The 20,704-nt window shown below is 35.3% G+C and overlaps 2 long non-coding RNA genes across 3 annotated transcripts; both read left to right on the forward strand.

The window, feature by feature from the left end:
- Positions 1-1,535: 1,535 nt before the first annotated feature.
- On the forward strand, positions 1,536-8,671 carry LOC135156059 (uncharacterized). Of its 2 annotated transcripts, none has more exons than XR_010295184.1 (4): positions 1,536-1,676; positions 3,028-3,210; positions 4,531-4,627; positions 5,263-8,671. It is a non-coding gene; the product is annotated as an uncharacterized LOC135156059 (long non-coding RNA). The 2 variants fall into 2 exon arrangements; XR_010295185.1 differs by having other exon boundaries at positions 3,028-3,200.
- A 4,027-nt stretch (positions 8,672-12,698) lies between these two features.
- On the forward strand, positions 12,699-20,460 carry LOC135156060 (uncharacterized). Its single transcript, XR_010295186.1, has 2 exons — positions 12,699-13,327; positions 14,097-20,460. It is a non-coding gene; the product is annotated as an uncharacterized LOC135156060 (long non-coding RNA).
- Positions 20,461-20,704: the final 244 nt, after the last annotated feature.

Genomic DNA, 20,704 nt, shown 5'->3' on the forward strand with positions numbered 1-20,704 from the left:
TTTTTTTTTTTTTTTAATAGGACTATATTATCTTTTTGTATAATTTCAAAATATGTCTGCCCAGTCACTAAACATTGTCTGTCTATACGTATATATATATCATTTGTCATTTTGAACCTGTCTACTTTATAATTGTGTTCAACACGAATTTCGCGCATTCCCCGCCTGCCCCTTACAAAAATGTCGTGTGGTATAACTGTGTGGTACCCGGCTTTACCACACGAATTACCACATGAATGTAGGTTACCACATGGTTACCACATGAACATCTGTGGTAATTTTCCATATCCTTGTGTGGTAACGTCAGCTGGTAGCTGTGGTAATTTGTTGTCTATGTGGTACTTCTGTGGTAAATCAAAATTACCACATGAATGCATGTTACCTCATGATGCCATTGTGTGGTAATATAAATTCAAATATGTGGTATTTGTGTGGTATCGTTATATTTCTGTGGTAAATCAAAATTACCACAGGAATGCATGTTACCACATGATGACATTGTGTGGTAATGTAAATTCAAATATGTGGTATTTGTGTGGTATTGTATACTTCTGTGGTAAATCAAAATTACCACATGAATGCATGTACCTCATGATGCCATTGTGTGGTAATGTAAATTCAAATATGTGGTATTTATGTGGTATTGTTATACTGCTGTGGTAAATCAAAATTACCACATGAAAGCATGCATGTTACCGCATTAGCCCATTGTGTGGAAATGTAAATTCAAATATGTGTGGTATTTTTGTGGTGTTATGCTCTGCGGTAAATCAAACTTACCGCATGAATGCAATACCACATGATGCTATTGTGTGGTTATGTCAATTCAAATATGTGGTATTTGTGTGGTATTGTTATACTGCTGTGGTAAATCAAAATTACCACAGGAATGCATGTTACCACATGATGACATTGTGTGGTAATGTAAATTCAAATATGTGGTATTTGTGTGGTATTGTATACTTCTGTGGTAAATCAAAATTACCACATGAATGCATGTACCTCATGATGCCATTGTGTGGTAATGTAAATTCAAATATATGGTATTTGTGTGGTATTGTTATACTGCTGTGGTAAATCAAAATTACCACATGAAAGCATGTTAACGCATTATATAGCCCATTGTGTGGTAATGTAAATTCAAATATGTGGTATTTTTGTGGTGTTATGCTCTGCGGTAAATCAAACTTACCGCATGAATGCAATACCACATGATGCTATTGTGTGGTAATGTCTATTCAAATATGTGGTATTTGTGTGGTATTGTTATATACTGCTGTGGTAAATCAAAATTACCACATGAAAGCATGCATGTTACCACATTAGCCCATTGTGTGGTATTGTCAATTCAAATATGTGGTATTTGTGTGTTATTGCCCTTCTGTTGAAAATCAGAAATACCACACAAAAAAGTTATCACACCCATAACTTAGACCCCCTCAGCTCACCCCCTATCAAAATTAAAAATTGATTCGCCGGGGGGGCCGGGGGGGGGGGCGGTGACAGGCTTGCGCATGCGCACTTACCGCCAACATTTGAAAAGAATTCCGTTGCGTTGCAGTTTATTGAACTCCATCGAGAAGTGTGACGAAGAAGGCCGTTAATAATTCAACTACTTAAAGAATACGGGTTAGATATGGACAACGACTTCGAAGACATTTGCAGTAGGCTAAACAGTAAGTTAGATAACCATTTTCTATGATTTTCTTTTCGTAGTTTGTTAAATGCCCCGGCTTGCAACTAGCTAAAGATTTCGTCAATGAAAATGACATGACACTGGCAATCCCATCCTGTCTAACCGGGCGCTCGCCCGGCCCCGAGCGCCTGCTCGCTGCTGTGATGTGGACCACTGGTGGTGGTCTCAAAGTCTGCACACAGCACACCTAACGATTTGAGTTTAGATTTAACGTGAATTTCCTATTATTTTACAAAATCTTTCAATTGATGATGTTCCTTGTATTCTTATGAGTAAGTGTGCAAAAAGTTTCATAAAAAATTGAGAGAAATAATTGATTTTCTTGGGAAAAAATCTCGGCCAGTCATGGTCATTTTGAAATTTGATTGAACAAAATGATTAGTGGTAGGATGGGGGTCGGGTGTCCGGACAGTTTATCTTTTTGAAGCCTTCTTTTTTGTCTTTGGATTACACTAAAAATATGAATTCAATACTTTTAATCATCTTCTATTTTGTTCCTTATAATATTTCCTAACATTTTGTACTAAAAATTGATGGAACTTCGCTTGTAATTTTTTCCAAATGACTTTCTAAAATTGATCGTCCGGACACACAACCTGTCCGGACACACAACAACTGGGTAATACTAATAGTGGCCGATGTCTGCGCACCTATTCACTTTACACAGACCTATTACACATGATGCGAAGATTTCGATAAGAAAGCAGTCACAGACTGACAGAGGCTGCATTTTGAGGCCGTCACATGAAATGCCCAGGAAAGAGTTCCATATGCAATTCCAATGCACCCCCCACCAACATGATAAAAAATAAGATTGTTGAGACTTAATTCCAGTTCGTTCATTTCAGATTTTTCTATAATTTTTTTTTACCGTTGTGTTGGCACCTAAGTTGGGACTTGAGATCACCTCGTTTTATTTGCAGTCAAGACCTGTTCCTGCTAATGCTAGCGAGAAGTGCTGATACCGGAAGGGGTATTTTAACGATTATCAGCCAATAGTTCGACTAGACTAGACTTGACTCACAGAGTGACACAGACCCTTGAGTAAATAAACCGATGTCTATGGACAATTACACACACTAGATACATCCATACATGCTCGAAATTTGACGGAATAAAGCCATATTTTAGTATGTATTTCCACTCCTAGTACTATCCACTCCCCCATCATATATGTTCTATATTGTGCTAGATATATTATTCTGAACCTTCTTCATGTTTTTCAATTTTAGGGGAGTGCATATGGAACTCTTGCCAATGCCCTAAATTCATTATTTTCCCACCATTTTGAGTCAGATTTTTTATGAATAGATCTGTTTATGACATTTCAGGAGAAAGAGAGGGAGACCCAAAACTACCTGTCCTGGCATCACATTTGAGGAGAAGAAGTCGGTGAATATGACCTAGCCCGGGGGAGTTTCCAGAAGAAGGCCCAGAACCACCGGCCGCCAGGAGTGGAGGTCCTTTGTTGTTGCTCTACATGTCAGGAGGCATCAGGCAGTAGGTAAGACTAAGTAAGTACAGTAGGCTCTTTCAGGTGTAAAGTTTATTTTTTGTTTGGAGTCGTTGCGTATCTTCCATTATCAGAATCGCGCAGATTCGGATGTGCGCAATCTTGGGGCACCTTATCTGTCAATGGTCCTAACTGTACTTAGAGGACTCTGTGATGATATTTTTATCATTTTTACATTGTACCAGGGGTATTTTTATTCACGGATCCTAGACAAGTCTCTGTTGCCTGTAGAACTTGGTACACAAAGATGGATTTCCGTAAAAAATCCACCTTTCCCACAATAATTTTTGGGCAAACATTTAATTTGTCCAATTTGTAAGCCTTTGTAATCTAAATATAAAAAAATAAGGCTTAAGAAATGTTAATTGTAAGCAGGTAAACATTTCGAAGGATCACTTGCTTGCAATTTCCAAGCGATATAACACAATGACATGACCTTTAACTGGAGTGACGTCCATATGCAAGAAAATACAGAGAGAATTGGTGCAAATGCATAGCTGATTGTGCTAGTATTAGATTCCAGGCTGACGTGTATCGGTTTGGACGTTCTAATGACAAGTTTAGAGTGTAATTTGGCGCTAATAGAGTTTCGCAACGGTTGATCTGGCGATGCCAGAAAACTAATTTCACCTCAAAATTTGTCAGATTTTTTGGCCAAATATCTATTCAATTTAAAGTGTTCTAAAACTACTAAAGATTAAGTATAAGAATAATAATATATTCATAGGCCTACCGATAGTAAAATTAAAAAAAATAATGAAAGGCCTAACTTAACCACATTTAGGGCCTATTACTATTGTATATTTAAAGCTTTTATACAGATTGTCTTTAATTTGTGGAAGTTAAAAATCAAGATGATGATTAGATCTAGAATTCTCAGATCTGAAAATTAGACCATAACTTACCTTAAAAATCCTGCAAAATTTTCTAAATGCCTCATTTTGCCAGCCACATTTGAAAGGGTTCCTGCCCATTACGAAAGCTATACACTTTAAAAGATTCATATTATTATTGTTAAAAAGACAAAAATTGAAGTGACAAGTAAGCTGCAAACAGTTGCTGGATACTCTTTGCATTAATATGTTCCTCACACTGACACTGCTGTTACAGTTCCATGTAAAAATTGAACATTGAAATTGCATGCACATTAATGAGTGGCACATGCGAAGAATTACTTGTAGGACCCTTAGGCTTACTACACCATATATTTTGCGTCTTACCTACTGTGCATGTGCCATGGCTGGGACATGTACTTGTAGATTTTGCAATTTCTTGGCATGATTGAGGTTAACATTTTTTTTTCTCTCTCTCTTTTTTGCAGCCCTGGTAGAAGCACCATCTTGATACTATCATTCAAACTCTCATCAGCTGTATCATTATAGGTGGACTAAAAGAACAATATTCATGCAGATATAATGGTGAGTACAAATTTATCCTTTTTGGAAGGTATTTTTTATTATTATTGTGTTATTTTGATTATTTACATGTACATGAACATGAGATGCAGTTAAATAATTTTGATTTTGTAATTAACCACTCTGATACAAAGCTTGTGTAATGCTCTTACAAGGTTCATGCTGTTGTCAATTCAAACGTAATAGATAGGCATAAGTGAAACATCAACACCTAATGTGCATTTATGATCACATCAGAATTGATCTTCGTTATGTGAAATTGGCAACTTGTAATTTCTTATTCAAACTGATGGAATTATCCCATAACCATTTAAAACACATTTAAAAAAAGCATGAATTAAAATCATGTTTAATTAAAATAAATATTTTTTTTTTAAATAAATTTACTCTAAAATGTCCTCCCCTATACAGAGATGGTTTGGAGGTGCAGCAGATCTTGAGGGCATCAAGCCCCCTCCCCGGACTTGACTTTACATGTTAATATTTTAAGTATAAATATGTAACAAACCCCACATTGTTTTTTAATCATTTTTAAAAAAGTTTGGAAATTGATATTGAAACCATGTAGTTTTTAATGAATATTAAATAGTTAATGCAGGAAAGGCTTTTATGTTTATCTTCTTCTGTTATTTTTGCAGATGCCTTAAGTTGAAATGGAAGGTGTCCTGAATCAGCATCCATTCATCTGGTTTCGTGTTCTCCTTTCATAGTGCTATTGGAACCTGCTCCCTACCAGTATAACATCAAACAGATTGGAAGAATAAAGGCCAATGGGAAGTGCCTTTTATATTTCTACTTGCCACAAAGCAGTCCATGGTTTAGCGCAATCTAAACTGGACTATTGTAATGCTCTTCGTGCTTGAATTAGGGCGATCTGGACTGACTGCAGATAGTACAGAATGCTGCATCTATTGTGCCATTTGCCATACGCCAACTTCGCTGGCTGCAAGTCAAGGAAAGGATATACATGAACATCAGTGTTTGTCTCCTGATTTTCAAAGTCAATGACAGAGATCCAGATTACATTTATTATAAGGAATCCCTTGTGCGTCATTTTCATTCTAGGCGCACTTGCCTTTTTATTTTTGTGATCATTACGCACCTACAAATTAGCTAATGGTGATGCAACTTTCTCCACTACTGCTCCAAGGCCATGGAATTAGCTCCTTCCTCTCCTCCAGTTGTCAACAACCTTGGATCAATCCAAATACAATTTGAGAAGACCTACCATATTCCTGATCTTTGCTCTGTACTTACAACAATACTGTCACTGCCTGGTAATTTGAATTTTTTTTAATCTCATGTGCTGACTAGGATGGCGTCTCAATTCATCCAAATTAGACAAGGGATAATAAAGTAATGTATGACATTCTAACCTCTGCATTATTTTGGTGAAAGAGCTCTAAGCATATGCAAGTAGCAAGCTGATGATGTCATACTGACGTACATTGTACATGTACACGTATCCCCAACTTATTATTTTGTATATAAAATTGTGCATTTAATTTTGTTTACCAAGAATGAAACAAATCGGATTGTAAACTGTATTGATGTGACTTACCTGTATTGATTATTGCTGGAAGTTCTTTTGCTACATGGGATTGGAAGACATACTTATTGCACACATGAAGTAAATTATTATTTTATCTGGTAACATGAGAACAAAAAAAATGTGGGCATGATATCATAAACTTACATGTATCTACTTGCATGTGTTGATGACCAATATTTTTGTAATTGTTTTTTTTATAGATTTTATCTGATTTTGATAAAATTTTCACTATTTTGCATGGTAAAAATTACTTTATTTTAGATTATGTTGAGCCCGTATCATATACAAGTACAACTTTAAAGATAAATTACCAGTTGTAGTAACAATCTTAAAATGAGTTCGAACAGAATCCAATAGAATTACCAGCAAAATATAAAAGATATGTGCCATAATTATAGCTCGGGAAGAAAATGTGTAATTGCTGAGAAATGAGCAAAATAAGCATGTAATTCTATCAAATGTCAGGTATTTTTCAAATCAATCATAATACACTGTCCTGTCCCACATATGCTTTTCTGTGTTAGTGATCATCAGAATAATTGATTTTAAGTTCAAAATTAGTAATTTTACAAAGATACAAGTTTACATTAATGTACCAGATCTAGAGATTATGTACAATATTTTGACAATTTCTCATGAAATAATTGCTGCAACTGCTGTCTTTTTAATACCTCTAAGTGATAGTGTAATACAACCACAAACTTTTCTTAAGAATTAATGTACATGTATGATTCTTTCACCCAAATTTACATGCATTGATACTGTTGACTACTTGCCAAAAGTTCCTGCCAAAAGCCTTTTTTTTTTTACGATGTACATGCTTTTATAGACGACCTGCCAAAACATTGTATTGTATATATATTCAAGGACCAACCAAAAAGAGATGAATAAAATGTTTGAAGGAAATTGAAATTAACTTTAAAAATGATAGCTGTCAATGCAGTATTATTACAGGGTTCCCACAGTCATGGAAAATCCTGGAAAAAATTGGTCATGGAAAGTCAGAGATATGTGAAAAGTCATGGAATTGCATTTACCTCTTGGCTATGACAGCTTTCTAGTTTTTTATGTCTCACAACTCTCATACTCTGTGATTGTACTCTACTTTTATAATTGGTGTTCATGATCATAACATGTCTGATTTTGTAAACTGTGCCAGAAAGGAATTAAGTCATGGGAAGCAGCAATTTAGTCATGGAGAGGTCATGGAATTCTGTTTTCAAATTTCTGTGGGAACCCTGAATAGGTTTGTGCACTTGACACAGTGTGCACTACAGATGAACTTTGTAATGCCATGATATAAACCAGTACAATATCTTAAAGGAAAATAAAACCCAAAATATAATACCACATGATACCATTGATAAATACAGGACAATGAAAATGAATCCACTCATATACCCCCAATCCGATTTCCCAGTATGGAGTACCACCTTTTCAAAGTTGGCATCTTCTGGTTCGAAGTCTATGGATGGAGATTATTCCGTCAGCGACGAACTACATCTCTAAACGTTTGGGCATTATATATTCTATTTCATCGATAATAAATCAAATGTACAGATAAAACTCATAAAATATTAATTAAAATATGTTTAATATTATATGATAGGTTCAAATTACGACTTGATGAGTTTTAATGATAAAAATTACACCCTAATCTACGATTTACAAATTGGCAGCGAAAATCAATCAGAAATTGGGGTGTAAATCTTATCATTAAAACTCATCAAATTGTATTTTGAACCTACCATATATTAAACAAATTTTAACTAATATTTTTATGAGTTTTATCTGTACATTTGATTTGTTATTGATAAAATAGAATATATAATGCCTAAACGTTTAGAGATGTAGTTCGTCGCTGATGTAATAATTTTCTAACTAACCCCGCGAAAATGGCGACCTCCATCCAGAAACTTCGAACCATACTGTAAGAGGCCAACTTTGAAAAGGTGGTACTCCGTAATTGGATTAGGGTATGAGTGGATTCATTTTGATTGTCCTGTATTTATCAATGGGATCATGTGGTATTATGTTTTGGGTGTTATTTTCCTTTAATTCAGATATTACATGCCAGGGTATTGTCCTAGTTTTCATTTTTGGTGCGTAAATTGATCAAATTATTCGTTCCTTTGAACACTATTCTAAACTGAGTGGACTCCAAATATATATTATCATCTCTCGTCTATTTCTACTTGCCCTTCGGCCTTGAAGTAAACTTGGGATAATTATGCATTTTGTTATACGCAATTTTGAGTACAGTGCACTTTGCCGCAGCTACTTATATGATATTACCTATTGTAGACACATCCTTATGTTTTGTTCATTTTCTTAAAAATGATTAAGAGTTTAATCATTTTTGTCTTTAAGCATAAAACAAAGAGTAATCAGTCCATTCTGTATGTGTGACCTGCAAAAAAAAATACAATGGTCGTTAATTTGGTTTGCTGAAAAGCCTGATAGCCTTTGAGGTAACTTTTTAAAGTATTTCGAAGAAATGTATCTTTTTTAAAAGTATTTATATGCTCTGTAATTTCTTTGATAGTTACTGTTATGTTACACTGTTTTTACAGTAAAGCAGCTGTTATACATTTTTTGTCAATAGCAAATGTAAACCAGTATTGTAAATTGATGACTCTATGAGCTAAATACCAGTACTTTCTATATCACTTGTAAAATCATTTGTTGTTTGTTCATTGAAGGTGTTGTATTTTCTTAATCTTATAAAAGTCCATAGGGTCATGAACACATTCTACTGCTACCAAAATCATACCCATGATCTGTGATGTATCTAACCAGTTACCACACACATTGCAACACACCAGTTGCTACATACATTATCATGCATCAGTTATCACACATACCATCACACTAGTTACCACACACATTTTGGGTAATGACTCTGATGCATGGTATTATGTGTAGTATGTACAATATGTGTGGTAACGTGTGTGGTAATTGTAATGCATGTGGTAACTGGTGAGTGTTTACCACACACCATTTACCACACGAATTACCTCATATTTTACCACACACCAGTTACCACATGCATTACCACACACCAGTTACGTAACTGGTGTGTGGTAGTGTATGTGGTAACGCGTGTGGTAAATCGTGTGTAGTAATGCATGTGGTAACCGGTGTGTGGTAAAATGTGACGTAATTTGTGTGGTAAGGCGTGTGGTAAAATGTGAGGTAAAATGTGAGGTAATTCATGTGGTAAATGATGTGTGGTAACGCGTGTGGTAACTGGTGTGAGGTAATTTGTGTGGTAATGCATGTGGTAACTGGTGTGTGGTAAATGGTGTGGTAACTGGTGTGTGGTAACTGTCGTGTGGTAAATGGTGTGTGGTAATCTATGTGGTAAATGGTGTATGGTAATGCATGTGGTGACTGGTGTGTAGTAACCATCGTGTGGTAAATTGTGTGGTAACAGGTATGTGGTAAAAATTGTTACCATAAATTAATCCCTTGTGTGGTAAATGTTACCGTATATTAATCCATTCATGTGGTATTCCTGTGGTAATGTTGTGTGGTAAATGTTCCAATTTACCACAGGACAATACCACACGACATTACCACACAATACCACAGGACATTAAGACAGCATTACCACACAACAATATATGTGGTAATCGTGTGGTAAAGTCCTATGGTAATTATATGGTATTACCACAGGACATTTTTGTAAGGGGCCCCCCCCCCCCACCCCTCCCGCTCATTTTCGCGCCCTTTTTTTATGCGCGTCGATGTACTAGTAGTACCACCGAGTACCACATGTGTAACGCACAACCCGCACATGTATGCTATACACACCATAGACAAATGCACACACACACGTACGCCGTGCATGCATGCAGATACAATCAGCTTAATGCTTCGAAGGCCAAGGGCTAGCTAAGCTTCAAGTTCATGAAATTCAGGCAATTAACTGCATTCAACTAATTTTTTAACTGAAACTATAGGAGAACAGACAAATTATGGAACTGTCAGGAGATAGTTAAAGGTCAAGTCCACCCCAGAAAAATGTTGATTTGAATAAATAGAGAAAAATAAAAATAGCAAAACGCTGAAAATTTCATCAAAATCGGATGTAAAATAAGAAAGTTATGACACTTTAAAGTTTTGTTTATTTTTCACAAAACAGCGATATGCACAACTCAAATGAGAAAGTTGATGATGTCCCTCACTCACTATTTCTTTTGTTTTTTATTGTTTGAATTATACAATATTTCATTTTTTACAGATTTGACAATGAGGACCAACTTGACTGAATCATACAGTATTAAACAATGCTCATTCCACATGTTCAGGGAGGAATTAATCGTTGTTTCACTTGACAATGAGGAGAAAAATTGAATCTTCCCTATTTCATATAATAAAATACAAAAGAAATAGTGAGTGTATGACGTCATCAGTCTCCTCATTTGCATACCCACCAGGATGTGCATATAACTGTTTTGTGAAATTAAGCAAAACTTTAAACTGTCATAACTTTCTTATTTTACACCCGATTTTGATGAAATTTTCAGTGTTATGTTTGTTGGATTTTTATATTTTTATTCAAATTATCTTTTTGTCGGGGTGGACTTGTCCTTTAACGGTAAGTAAGCTTATCTAATCAGTAATCTGTTGGGCATTCTCGTGAATTAGTCCACTCCTGGCACCTCCTTGGCCTTGCATGACTCGGAAATTGAACACTCGGCGGATTGTGCGCGTACCGTACCAAGCCCGAGTAGAACCGTACGGTACTGCACTCTGCAGCAGGCAGTGTCACTGTCAGTGCAGTGGATTATTTCAAGAGTTTGCCTTAGTCTGTAATGTTGCTGCATTTATTTTGATTAGGAGTGTTGCATGGGTCTAGAAATGTATTCTGACTTCAACTTGAAGTTGAAGCCAGGCATTGGGGCTGGCTACATGTAGGGCCTAAAAGTTATTTATGGCTATATATTATAGGCTTGAGCTTGCCTTGGACTTTGCCTTTGGACTAGATTTATTATTATGGTGGAACACGTCGTACTCATAGCCTAGTCCCGGCCCTAGCCTAGGCCTAACTTAGGCTAGCGCTTGGCCTACCTGAAAAAAAAACTTGTTGGCTGCCATTGAGTATGAAGAAAAATTTTGTACTAGATCTCCTACTGGCTTAATTAACGTTAGACTATCGACTAGGGTCTAGATCTAGATCTATACTTTAACTTTTTAAAGTTTACGTTAACGGTTAGAGTACGGTGTCGGTGGTCCTAATTAATGTTATACTTTTGAACGGCAACAGCATTCAGTCCACTGATCTGTATTCTTTTTTTTTGATGGGTCTAGTCTCTAGGCCTAGGCTACAGACTCTGCTACTGCGGGTTAATTAGTCCTCATTTAATTAGTAATACTTGATCAATGGATCAGCTAGCTGCAAAGTAGGCCTAGTATGTTTTAATAAATCCTTTATTTTTAAGCGGGAGTACAATTCATATGTCTGTATATGTTTTTCCATGTGAAAATCTGTTTTTTTTTTGTGGTAAGTTCAGAGTGTGGTTGTGGGAACGTGGCTGGCTCCTTGTTTCGACGATTTCTACAGCATGCATGCACATTACGATAGTAGATCTACATAGTTGTACACAACTGAAAGATATGCGCATTTTCCTAGCCATAGCGGCGATGATTGTTACCAAAAGAAAAGTAATGCCAATAGTTCTAGTGTTTACTTTCGAGTCTCCTTGGTATTTTCATATATAGGCCCTACAACTATTCATGAAAAATCCGAGGCCAAACCACGTAATGTGGAATTTCGTCACAAATGGGTTAAGTTATTAATTCAGGAAGTGTTGTTCCATATGTGTCACTAATAGTGGAATTGTCTGAAATTTGTATGAATTTTAAGTATGGTTGGTTATTATGAAATGAATGAATTTTCATGTGATGAAAAATGGAAATACCATCGCTGGACCGTTGTGTCGTAATAGTACTGTATCTTAATTTCAAATCAAAATTTTTAATAGACTACAATACAATTTTCTTTCCTGGTAGCGGGAAGTTAAAGGGATGGTCCAGGCTGAAAATATTTATATCTAAAAGTATATAAATGGAGTAAAATTCACAGAGTAAAATGCTGAAAATTTCATCAAACTTGGATATCAAATAACAAAGTTATTGATTTTCAAAGTTTATCAATATTTTTTGGAATATGCACATCATCATGAATATTCAATAGGTGGGCTGATGATGTCACATTTCAATTTTTTCTTATGTCATTACATGACATCGTAAATGTTTCATTTTTTCATACATGTGTAAATGATGTGTCTCCATTATGATGAAATAAGTTGAGGCAATAAATAACTAGTCCACTTAATCAGTTGTCAATCCAATTGTTTTAGTTCTTGGTAGCAATTTTTTTTATTAAACCAAATTTCACATAATAAAACACAAAAGAACAAGTGGGGATATGACATCACCAGCCAACCTAATGAATACCGGGGTATTCATAAAGACATGCCTAGAACTGTTTCACCAGAATAATATCATTTGAAATTCAAAAACTTTATTTGTTATTCGATTTTGATTAAATTTTTAGCATTTTGCTCTGTAAATTTTCTTCTATTTATTGAGATATAAATATTTCCAGCCTGGACCATCCCTTCAATTTTACTAATATTCGAAGACAGGAAACTAATACTAGAAAAAAAGATAAATGAATGGAATATGTATCACCAAACCCAGACAAACATTGGAATATGTCTTGTTTGCCTCTTGCATCGAGGCAAAAACTGAATATTTGTGTCCATGTACATGCAATATCTTTTGATTACACACATTTATCCTGAAAGCTCTTTGCATACATTATTTATTCAAAATTCAGGTTTAGTAAGAAAATCAATTACTTTTCATTCCAGGTACAAATTTTTATTGATATATGGCCAAAATCAAAGAAGGGTGTTGGTAACCAACAAGTCAGAGGAGACCTCAAAACAGGAGCTGCTTAGGGTGGTGTGCACAACATTTGGAGTGAAAGAAGAAGATATTTTTCCTGCAGACATGGCAAGACAAATTCTACGATTTTGCAGACATGGAAGAGGACGAACTTGTGACAGGCCCATTGAGAGTAAAAATTACAAACTACCTGTGGTCCTCGGTGCACAGCAACTGGTGAAGGGTGGAGAGTAAGTATCTGGTACCAAACAGAAACCCCAATTAACTCTCAATGTGCCATAGTCTTGCCCAAGTGCATGCCATTTAATTTCTTTGGCAATTGATTCATCCTTCTAGATAAATATTTTACTTGATAATGGCCAAACTTAAAGGCATTTCTCTTTTTCACATGACATAGTTATATGAGACTCAACCAGAAGGATTATTAAAGAGGATTAGAACTTGGCCAGTAAAAACGCTTTAAACGTGTATGGGGCACCTTAAGAGTTGATGAATTAAGTAAATGTGAGTAAATGCATAAAATATGAGAATATTTCTTGCATTATAACTTACTAATGTTTGAGTATCACTATTGATGCAGGAATCTTACAGTGGCTACATTGTTGTGACATTTTGTAATGCATTTCTCTGTTAGATTTTACCTAAAGTTAATTTTTTAGTCTAATTCGCATGTATATGGTTCTGCTATGGTCTTTCACCAAATGTTAACTGGTACAGTGTGTTTGTGACAGATAGTCGCAAAGTGTGACCAAGTGGAGCTTTTCTGTTCTTGTCTTTGGCAACAAGACTGGCGTGTCGTTGCATAAAACTTGCTATTATAGTAAAATTTGCTGTAAATATCTATTAAGGACTCGGATGAAAAGTGATTTGACAGAAACTAAATGAATGAGGATTCTAAATCTATTTGTTTTTTCTTTTTTAAGTATAATTTTTTATTCTTTGTTTTTTCTTTTTTTAAGTATAATTTTTTATTCTTTCCAAATCTGACACTGTTGCAAGGCACATAGAGTGGATGAGCACTGAAAAAAAGGCAGCCAGACTTCAAGAGAGTTGAGTTCTGCATGCAGAAGACACTGGCAGACAGAAGGGCATGGATCATAAATTCTGTCCCTCGGCCAAGGATCACTGATGACCGACTGAAGTATCCTTGGCTCTTTGATGAGGATCAGGTAATCTATGCAGAGTTTTCTCACCAGATTTTGAAATATACTGAATATCCCGAGATTGATTGAATGCTGACGGACGTTGATAGAGTTGCTTACTCAATGTTTCCCTATTACAGTGATTTACAGAATGTATTGGAAACTTCTAACTCCACATGGATTATCCAAACTTGCTCATAAACTTAATTTATTCAAGACTGCGTAAGGTGTGAACTTCATATGTGGTCCTTGTATGTAAAATTCAGGTTATTTTCTTGTCAAAGCAATATCACCTAAACAGCTTGAGGTATGGATGTAAAAACTTGGTGTTTAACATGTACCATCATTAGGAAGACGATTTGAATGGATTTTGGAATATGTAGGTCAAAGGTCAATTTGTGAAATTTATTTGTTCAAACACATGGGCCCGTATTCTGATAGCAGGTTTAATTTAACCCTAGTCTAAAGTTAACCCTAGTTTAATTAAACCTCCTCTAAACCTCACCTCTGGTCCAAGTGTAGTTTAATTATTTTGGTATTCTGATAGCCGGGTTTAACTAAACCTGGGTTAAACCCGGGTTTAAAATTCTTTTTGAAAATAATAACCCTCTTTTAACCAAGACTAGCACCTTTTTGGTAAATTACTGCTGCAGGGGTGATTGCAACAAAGTTGAAAAAATGGCACTAAAGTCGTTTTTTCTTAAAATAATTGATATTATGGAAACTAATAACAACTATTGTAGTGAAAGAAAAGCATTCATCACCCATATATGGTAAGAAATTTTCATTTCAATTATATTTATTTTTGTTAATTACTAAAACATTTCAACCCCAAACCGAGTGACCTGCACAGTTTTTGAGTATCAGTCCCATTTATTTATTTTCATGTTTGTCAAAATCTAAATTGAATAGATTCCCCTCAACCACTCTAGACTAGAGTCTAGACCCTAGTCCTAGATCTAAAACAATAAGCTAAGAGGTCGACGTCTTTATTCTAACTTTAAGTAAGGGAATTTTTTATAACTTTTGAGAGTAGTCTTGAGTCTAAATAGGCCTATAGTTAGATCTGGCCTAGGCCCAATTGTTTGGAGGAGAATTGAACATAGTTTTTACTAACTAAGTTAGGCCTAGGCCTATTTGATTTTTTTTTTAACTTTCCTGAAGCAAAACATAGTCTAGTGAGTTAGTGGAGCAACCAAGACTGAAGATAAATATTGGTCTAGGCCTAGAACAGCATTCATGACTTAGGCTGGCTTAGCTTAGGGACAGGGATAGATTATAGTACTATTCTAAAGTAACCTTAGGCATAGGCTAGATCTAGTGGAATGGATCTGATTTGTCTTAGACAAAAAGCTTTGAACAGTCTCTGTATTGGTTGTTCCGCTGAATTATGACACTCTACGTTGGCCTCTCTCACCAAGGCAATGTTATATGACAGTAAAATGTCAGAATTTTTAAAATAAATCCCCAGAAACAACGGTTATTCCTGTCTACAGACAGTACAGTGTTAGATCTCATTATCGCTGCATTGCTTGCCAAGTAACTGAGCCTGGCTAAATTTAGAATTAGTTCAAGACATCTCTCTACTCCTGTTTTAGGTCCATATCTGTTTCTTTGAAGAGTTTTTTATTCAAACATTTTTGGGGACTCGTTTAGGTTTCCAGATCCAGGACTAGAAAACAGGCCCAAACCTAGACCAACAGCTCAGTCTTGACTAACCCAGGGAGCTCCCTGGGTTAAGTCTTGACTAGACTAGGCCTGGCCTAGATTTATGTAAGAATTTAGATCTAGGCCTAGGCCTAACGTTAGTCTGTGCTATATATTCATTCTAGATTTCTAGCCTAGCCCTAACTGGCTGATCTAGTCTACTGTATGATCTAGAATCTCTAACGCTGGCCTAGATCTAGACTAAATAACTTAGACTAAAAGTTAAACCCTATCTAGACCTAGAACTAGATCTATATCAATGTAATACATGTAATAGGTCTAGATCTAGAGATTTGTAGACTCTCGACATGCTCAATGTAGATTCTAAATAAATAAAAAAGTAAATGTTGGCTAGTCTCGAGGCTAGTCTACAGTAGATCTAATCATCTAACGTTAGGCCTTAAAATAAAGTAGGCTGGAGATCTAACGTTGGATTATTTCTATTACTAGATCTAAAGGATCTAGACCTAGATCTAAAGCTAGGGACTGTAGTGGGACTGTAGTTCGAGATCTAAAGTTAGAGGTCTAGCAACCCCCTTAAAACTAGTACTAAGCCTACAGCTACATGTTGTTCTCTGTGTAGCCAAACAACAGTTAGCATTGTCTTAATCTTATTTTGGTTTGTGTAGTTACCGTACAAACACATATTTTGATGAATGAGAAAATGTGCCTTGCAGATTATTTTATCAAAACCTCGTGTTCTAAATTTCATGAGCATACATGTAGGCCTATGTCATAAAATGAAGAAGCAGTTCAATCCATTAGATGTGTTTACACATTTATTGATTTAATATGCTGTCACCATGGCAACACAGTTTCCAACACACACAAATATATGTCTTGCAGATCTATACCTCAAAACCAATGTGTGAGCCAACTTTTATAAGAATTAGTTGAAAACTAATGAAGGAGTTCAGATTTTCACCTAATTTCATTATGTAATATGTTGTTACCATGGCAACATGATTTCTCATACATACAAAAATATGTCTTGCACATCTTCAACTTAAGACTAATGTGTGTGCCAAATTTTATGAGCATTGGCTGAAAAAAGATGGGAGTTCGAACTACCAAATTCTCACCTTATTTTCTTTATTTGATATGTTGTTACCATGGCAACACGATTTCTGATACAGACAAAAATATATCTTGGACATCTTCATCTCAACATTAATGTATGTGCCAAATTTCATGAGAATTGGTTAAAAACTGAGGAAGTAGTTGGAACAGCAAGATTTATACATAGTTTTTGCCATAATATACCGTTACCATGGCAACACAATTTCCGACACATGGAAATATGTGTCTTGCACATCTTTACCTCAAAACCAATGTGTGAGCCAACTTTCTTGAGAATTGGTAGAAAACTGATAAAAGTATTTTAAACGGCAAAATTTTTGCCATAATATACTGTTTCCATGGCAACACAATTTCCAAAAAAGAAAAAAAAAATTCTTACACCTCCTTACCTTGAGAACAATGTGTGTTCCAAATTCCATGAAAATCTGTTAAAAACTGAGGAAGTAGCTTGCAATGCAATATAGGCATACATTCTAAAAAAATTGTTGGCCATGCTTTGTTGGATTTAAACCAGGCTTAAACTACCCCCAGCGCGAGTTTAACTTTTTGAAGATTTATTACCACACTTAGACCAGGGTTAACTTAAACCTTGCTATCGGAATACGAAACTTAAACCTAGGTTTAAATATGGCAGTTTATTACCACACTTAGACCAGGGTTAAGTTAAACCACGCTATCAGAATACGGGCCATTGTCACCTTAACAATTTGAAATATAAATGTGAAACTTGGTGCTAACATGTACCACTATAGGAGATGATCTGGATATATTTTGGAATATGTAGCTCGAAAGTAAATTTGTGAAATTCAGGTAATATCTTTGTTAATGCAATGTCACCTTAACAGTATGAAATATGGATGTAAAACCTGCTAGCATGTATCACTGGGAAGAGGATGCATTGAGTAGTGTATGTTTCATTGACTGTTTTTGAAAATTTGACTCGATGTCTCTAATCTTCAAATTAAAGGTCTAGTCCACCCCAGGAAAATGCTGATTTGAATAAATAGAGAAAAATCAAACTAGCATGAAATTTTAAAGTTTCGCTTATTTTCAACAAAACAGTGATATGCACAACTAGGTGAGCCAATGATGTCACTCACTATTTCTTTTGTTTTTTATTGTTTGAATTATACAATATTTCAATTTTTACGAATTTGATGATTAGGACCTCCTTGCCTGAAGCACAAAATGTTAAAATAATTGAATTCCACGTGTTCAGGGACGAATGAAACTTCATTTCACATGACAATGACGAGAAAATCAAAATATTTCATACTTCATATAATAAAATACAAAAGAAATAGTGGGTGAGTGATGTCATCAGTTCCCTCATTTGCATACCGACTGAGGTGTGCATATAAGCGTTTTGTGAAATGAAGCAAAAATTTAAAATGTCATAACTTTCTTATTTTACTTCCGATTTTGATGAAATTTTCAGTGTTATGCTTGTTGAATTTTTCTCTTTTTATTCAAATCAAGGTTTTTTTTTTTTTTTTTTTTTTTTGGGGGGGTGGACTTGTCCTTTAATCTTGCCATATCTGTGTTACCTCTGTGTGAAAAGTACATTAATTTATTTAGTTTATTCAGGGATTTTTTTTTGTATATACATATAGTCTTTCTACCTTGTCTTCTCAGTCAAACCAAATCTTATAAGATCAACAGCAAAAAAAAAAACAGTTTTCAGGAGTATATGACATCATTCTGCATTCCATACTTAATTAAGCTTGACATATCTGTGCTAACTCTTAATTTATTTAGAATATTTATGATTGTTTAATGCCTCCGCCAACGAAGTGGCCGGAGGCATTACGTTTTCGGGTCGTCCGTACGTCCGTCCCGTTTTGTTTTGTCGAAATCTCAAGAACCGTGGAGTGGTTTTACATCAAACTTGGTATGAGGGTATATCCTGGGGGGATAATACTTTGTTTTGATTTTATGGTCACGGGTGAAAGGTCACAGAGGTCGTTATATACCTTAAAATGTCCTGTTCTTGTGATAACTTAACCATTGGAGCTAATAACTTCAAACTTGGTACATTCTTTATATACATAATAGAGGGAGAATGATCTGATTGGATTTTGGGGTCACATGGTCAAAGGTCACAGAGGTCAGTATGCCTTAAAATATCTTGTTCTTGTGTAACTAAAGGAATGTTAGAGGAAGTAACTCCAAACTTGGTACATATATGCTTGATATAGGGGGGGGGGGTAATTTGGGGGGGTTGCAGGGCCAAGTTCAAAGGTCATAAAGGTCATATACTTACAACTTTTTTATCCATTTAGTAATTTTCTTGTGTTTTATGAATACTAAAAATTATTTTCATATATCAAGTTTGATTGTAGGTCAGTGTATGCATGAAATTGTTCTTGTGATAAACCAAAGACTTCGATAGATCAATTTCAAATATGGACAATGCATACATTATGACATTGACTTGAGAAGTTCAAAGGTCTAAGAGTTCATGTCTCTTGTCACAATTGCTTGTAGATTCAATATTAATGGTTCTTGGATGCATATATGAGAGTGATCAATATGATAATAGAAAATATCAATCAAGGTTTTCCGTTGGGTAGATTTAATTTTATTGAATAATTTTTGCCTTATCCAAATATAAGTGAACACCAAATGTTCAGGCCAGCTATGGTAGGAATCGAACTCACGATCTCCTGGTTACTAGACAGGCGTCATACAACTAGACCACCAGGAATTAAGCCCGATGGCTATTGGCTGCTATTATGTGATATATCAACACAGTACTGTACCTGCTGCTATTATGTGAATCAAACCGACTACCAGCCATCGGGCTTCTCGGTGGTCAAGTGGTATGACGCCTGTCTGATAACCAGATGGTCGTGGGTTCGATTCCTACCCGAGCCGGCCTGTAAAATTTTTTCTTAGCAGCTCAAACATGCACTGAACATTCAGTGTTTATTTATGTTGGGATAAGGCATAAATTATTTAATATAAAAAGAATAGAACAAATTTGAAGATTTATGGGAAATTACCTGTGCAACATATTTCTGATCTAGTGGCAATGGCGGAGGCATACATTTCGACTGTGTGCAGTCGAGAATCCATCTAGTTATTTTCTTTTGTTTTTTGTATAAAGTCTTTCTAACATGCCTTCTTGGCCAAATCAGTTATATGAAATCAGCAGTAATAAAACAGTTTTCAGGAGTACATGTATACATTCCTTACTTAGTTTAGCTTGCCATATCTGTGCTAACTGTTTGTGTGAAAAGCACAAAATTTATAAAGAATGTATTAACATTTATGTGGGTTCTTTTATAGATATGTATTCAAACCTGCCATGTATAAAGACTTGCCTCTTTTGTCAGCTAACTTGGGTAATGTTTCCAGAGCTGTACATGTAGTACTGTATTAGATGTGTTTGACTTTATTTTTATTAAAAGTTTTCATTGCGTTGTTCTTAACACTGATTTGCATTTTGTCCCTTTTTAGGTCATTGTGTGATCACTCACTGATTGATACAATAAGTGGCGATGTGTAGTGTGGAATATGACCTCTGTCATATTATCTGTCTGACTGACCTACAATTTCAAATGTAATTTCTTATTATACCATCACCAATGTGGCTCTTTGATGATGTAGCCGAATGTGTACATTGTAACTGTATTTTGATTGACTCTTTTCTTTCGCTGATACACTAGAAACTCA

This window comes from Lytechinus pictus, chromosome 11 (genome assembly GCF_037042905.1).
Source record: "Lytechinus pictus isolate F3 Inbred chromosome 11, Lp3.0, whole genome shotgun sequence".
NCBI classification, from domain to species: domain Eukaryota; kingdom Metazoa; phylum Echinodermata; class Echinoidea; order Temnopleuroida; family Toxopneustidae; genus Lytechinus; species Lytechinus pictus.